The sequence below is a fragment of the Babylonia areolata genome, chromosome 34 (genome assembly GCF_041734735.1).
Source record: "Babylonia areolata isolate BAREFJ2019XMU chromosome 34, ASM4173473v1, whole genome shotgun sequence".
NCBI classification, from domain to species: Eukaryota; Metazoa; Mollusca; class Gastropoda; order Neogastropoda; family Buccinidae; genus Babylonia; species Babylonia areolata.
In genome coordinates this window covers 5,524,944-5,529,943 of record NC_134909.1, presented here as the reverse complement: position 1 = coordinate 5,529,943, position 5,000 = coordinate 5,524,944, and the positions used below count along the sequence as shown (strand labels likewise).

The 5,000-nt window shown below is 50.0% G+C and overlaps 1 protein-coding gene across 1 annotated transcript in view; it reads left to right on the top strand.

Annotated features, from left to right (window-relative positions):
• The window catches only part of LOC143277679 (multidrug resistance-associated protein 1-like), a 74,171-nt gene extending 69,798 nt beyond the window's left edge, over positions 1-4,373 (top strand). Inside the window, exons 29-30 of the mRNA XM_076582596.1 lie at positions 1-1,222; positions 1,415-4,373. The exon at positions 1-1,222 is cut by the window's left edge and continues 1,263 nt beyond it. The gene's annotated coding sequence lies outside the window, so the exon portion shown is untranslated. The remainder of the gene's footprint in view (positions 1,223-1,414) is intronic.
• Positions 4,374-5,000: the final 627 nt, after the last annotated feature.

Genomic DNA, 5,000 nt, shown 5'->3' with positions numbered 1-5,000 from the left:
AGCCTGTTGATGCCAGAAGGTCTGATAGTGGAGATCATAGCCTGTTGATGCCAGAAGGTCTGATAGTGGAGATCATATCCTGTTGATGCCAGAAGGGCTGATAGTGGAGATCATAGCCTGTTGATGCCAGAAGGTCTGATAGTGGAGATCATAGCCTGTTGATGCCAGAAGGTCTGATAGTGGAGATCATAGCCTGTTGATGCCAGAAGGTCTGATAGTGGAGATCATAGCCTGTTGATGCCAGAAGGTCTGATAGTGGAGATCATAGCCTGTTGATGCCAGAAGGTCTGATAGTGGAGATCATGGTTGACGAACGGTTCTGAACTGACGATATGTGAACAGTATGTGTTTTTTGTGTGATTGTTGTACAGTGTGTGTGTGTGTGTGTGTGTGTGTGTGTGTGTGTGTGTGTGTGTGTGTGTGTGTGTGTGTGTGTGTGTGTGTACATGCACGCGTGTTTATGGTTGTGTGCGTGTAAGATTTGTTAAAGTTGTAGTGGATCGTGTCTTCATTATTCTATTTGTTAAACAGTTGAGAAAAGTGGCTGCATTCCGTGCTGTGTGTCAGGAATTCTACCCACAAGACCACAGCTCTTTCCCTGCCAACACCGATCTGTCAGTGTGTTGACATGTACCATGCTCTATACAATGTGCTCATGATTAAAATGATTCCGTGTTATATTTCTGGGTGAAGTTTCCGGTGTTGTTGATTTCTTCATGTCCCCCTTCATGTTGATGGGTGGGTGACGTGTTCATGTGCTGGCTGTGTCGTGCTGATCGTGGTCCGGTAGGTGACGTGTTCACGTGCTGGCTGTGTCGTGCTGATCGTGGTCCGGATCAGATCCCTTGCAGCAGGTGACGTGTTCATGTGCTGGCTGTGTCGTGCTGATCGTGGTCCGGATCAGATCCCTTGCAGTGGGTGACGTGTTCACGTGCTGGCTGTGTCGTGCTGATCGTGGTCCGGATCAAATCCCTTGCAGCGGGTGACGTGTTCACGTGCTGGCTGTGTCGTGCTGATCGTGGTCCGGATCAAATCCCTTGCAGCAGGTGACGTGTTCATGTGCTGGCTGTGTCGTGCTGATCGTGGTCTGGTAGGTGACGTGTTCATGTGCTGGCTGTATCGTGCTGATCGTGGTCCGGATCAAATCCCTTGCAGTGGGTGACGTGTTCATGTGCTGGCTGTGTCGTGCTGATCGTGGTCCGGATCAAATCCCTTGCAGTGGGTGACGTGTTCATGTGCTGGCTGTGTCGTGTTGATCGTGGTCCGGATCAAATCCCTTACAGTGGGTGACGTGTTCATGTGCTGGCTGTGTCGTGCTGATCGTGGTCCGGATCAAATCCCTTGCAGCGGGTGACGTGTTCATGTGCTGGCTGTGTCGTGCTGATCGTGGTCCGCATCAAATCCCTTGCAGTAGGTGACGTGTTCATGTGCTGGCTGTATCGTGCTGATCGTGGTCCGGATCAAATCCCTTGCAGTAGGTGACGTGTTCATGTGCTGGCTGTATCGTGCTGATCGTGGTCCGGATCAAATCCCTTGCAGCGGGTGACGTGTTCATGTGCTGGCTGTGTCGTGCTGATCGTGGTCCGGATCAAATCCTTTGCAGTAGGTGACGTGTTCATGTGCTGGCTGTGTCGTGCTGATCGTGGTCCGGATCAAATCCCTTGCAGTAGGTGACGTGTTCATGTGCTGGCTGTGTCGTGCTGATCGTGGTCCGGATCAAATCCCTTGCAGTGGGTGACGTGTTCATGTGCTGGCTGTGTCGTGCTGATCGTGGTCCGGATCAAATCCCTTGCAGTGGGTGACGTGTTCATGTGCTGGCTGTGTCGTGCTGATCGTGGTCCGGATCAAATCCCTTGCAGTGGGTGACGTGTTCATGTGCTGGCTGTGTCGTGCTGATCGTGGTCCGGATCAAATCCCTTGCAGTGGGTGACGTGTTCATGTGCTGGCTGTATCGTGCTGATCGTGGTCCGGATCAAATCCCTTGCAGCGGGTGACGTGTTCATGTGCTGGCTGTGTCGTGTTGATCGTGGTCCGGATCAAATCCCTTGCAGTGGGTGACGTGTTCATGTGCTGGCTGTGTCGTGCTGATCGTGGTCCGGATCAAATCCCTTGCAGTGGGTGACGTGTTCATGTGCTGGCTGTATCGTGCTGATCGTGGTCCGGATCAAATCCCTTGCAGTGGGTGACGTGTTCATGTGCTGGCTGTGTCGTGCTGATCGTGGTCCGGATCAAATCCCTTGCAGTAGGTGACGTGTTCATGTGCTGGCTGTGTCGTGCTGATCGTGGTCCGGATCAAATCCCTTGCAGTAGGTGACGTGTTCATGTGCTGGCTGTGTCGTGCTGATCGTGGTCCGGATCAAATCCCTTGCAGTAGGTGACGTGTTCATGTGCTGGCTGTGTCGTGCTGATCGTGGTCCGGATCAAATCCCTTGCAGTGGGTGACGTGTTCATGTGCTGGCTGTGTCGTGCTGATCGTGGTCCGGATCAAATCCCTTGCAGTGGGTGACGTGTTCATGTGCTGGCTGTGTCGTGCTGATCGTGGTCCGGATCAAATCCCTTGCAGTGGGTGACGTGTTCATGTGCTGGCTGTGTCGTGCTGATCGTGGTCCGGATCAAATCCCTTGCAGTGGGTGACGTGTTCATGTGCTGGCTGTATCGTGCTGATCGTGGTCCGGATCAAATCCCTTGCAGCGGGTGACGTGTTCATGTGCTGGCTGTGTCGTGTTGATCGTGGTCCGGATCAAATCCCTTGCAGTGGGTGACGTGTTCATGTGCTGGCTGTGTCGTGCTGATCGTGGTCCGGATCAAATCCCTTGCAGTGGGTGACGTGTTCATGTGCTGGCTGTATCGTGCTGATCGTGGTCCGGATCAAATCCCTTGCAGCGGGTGACGTGTTCATGTGCTGGCTGTGTCGTGTTGATCGTGGTCCGGATCAAATCCCTTGCAGTGGGTGACGTGTTCATGTGCTGGCTGTGTCGTGCTGATCGTGGTCCGGATCAAATCCCTTGCAGTGGGTGACGTGTTCATGTGCTGGCTGTGTCGTGCTGATCGTGGTCCGGATCAAATCCCTTGCAGTGGGTGACGTGTTCATGTGCTGGCTGTATCGTGCTGATCGTGGTCCGGATCAAATCCCTTGCAGCGGGTGACGTGTTCATGTGCTGGCTGTGTCGTGTTGATCGTGGTCCGGATCAAATCCCTTGCAGTGGGTGACGTGTTCATGTGCTGGCTGTGTCGTGCTGATCGTGGTCCGGATCAGATCCCTTGCAGTGGGTGACGTGTTCACGTGCTGGCTGTGTCGTGCTGATCGTGGTCCGGATCAAATCCCTTGCAGCGGGTGACGTGTTCACGTGCTGGCTGTGTCGTGCTGATCGTGGTCCGGATCAAATCCCTTGCAGTGGCCAGTCCGGGCTGTCGTCGTGACGGCCCGGGCACAGCGCGTGCGACCAGGTGTTTTAATGAAATCAATACTGGTGGGAGACAGCAGTTTTGAAATTGTTGGCAGTTCTTACTGGTTTAGGTTTATTTAGTTAACGTTGTATTTTTTGTTTATTTTGTACTTTGAGCATTATTGTGTGATATCATCATTACTTTTGGCTGGTCATTTAAGGCAGTGCAATTTATCTTTGCTTTTTTCTTTTTTCTTTTTTCACATATGTGGATCAGAAGCGATTTCAGTTGGTGTGGCATGGTTGTTGACTCTGTTAAAGACATAGATGGAGGTGGGAGAGGTGTTATGCGTAAGATTTAAAATTTATGATAAGTTGTTATAACCAGTTGTCTGTACTCTCTCTCTCTCTCTCTCTCTCTCTCTCTCTCTCTCTCTCTCTCTCTCTCCGCGCGCGTGTGTGAATGTGTGTGTGTGTGCGTGCGTGCGCGCGTCTGTGTGTGCGTGTACGTCCGTGTGTATGTGTGTGCGCACAACCACCTTACCCTTTCAGTGCCAGTGTTCGTGTTGTGCCAAACTGGAGGACCTGCTTTGTGTTCAATATTGTTCGTCCTCCTTGCAGTGTAGGGGCAGTTCATCACTGCACTGCCTGACCCTTGAAATCAGTGACGGCGATAAAGCCGGATCGGGGGGTAGGGGGTGGGGGTGGTAGTCAATTCATTCTTTTCTTCTTCTTTTTCCTTCCTTTTTTTGTTGTTGTCTATCTCAACCTTTTTGGACTGTCATTCTCAAGCATATCAGAGAAGAACAACATAACGTCCCCATGATCTTATTTCCAGTCTTGTGTTAATCAGTAATCACTGTGATGGGGTTTCGCGTTCGTCGGTGGTCAGTTTATAATATCAGTGCGCTGATAAATATGTTGAATTTCACGTGTTGTGGATACCACCAGAAAGATGCATTAAAACGGTTGCTGGAATTTCTTAAATTTGTCGTGTGTTCTTTGGAGTGTTTGTAACGTGTGTGATGACAGACATTTCCGAATCAACTGTGTACACAGTGGTTTACATGATCGGAATAGTGATATAGTGATAGGAGTCTGTTTCAGTTGTGTTAATACGGTTGTTTTGTTGTTGTTGTTGTTCTTTTCTTTTTCTTGTAAGAAAGTGTCATTGTGATTATTTACAGGCAGGAAGCGCAGCGCACTATACTGATTTATTCCTGCCTTTAGGTGTGTGAATGAAACGGCATAAACTGCCCTTCACCCTCAACTGTGACAATAACTGTGACAATAACTGTGACAATAACAGTGACAAAAGGTTTTCTTCATTTTTGTCTTCTCTTGTTCTGTGCTTTCTTTCAGCGCTGTGGTCGTGTGGTTAGAATCGGAATTTCTGATATGGCAACAATTAATGAGACAGAAAATTGTCACAATGATTGGAATGCATAGCTTAGTGGGGACTGTGATCGGGTAAAGATAGAGGATTCAACTTTGAAATGAAGAGTTCTTTTTCGTTTGTTTTTTGTTTGTTTTGTTTTGTCTTCGTGTATAAGAGATGCCATCACATTCGTTGTTACCACAGGAGGGGGTGGGGGGGCTTAGAGGGACACATGG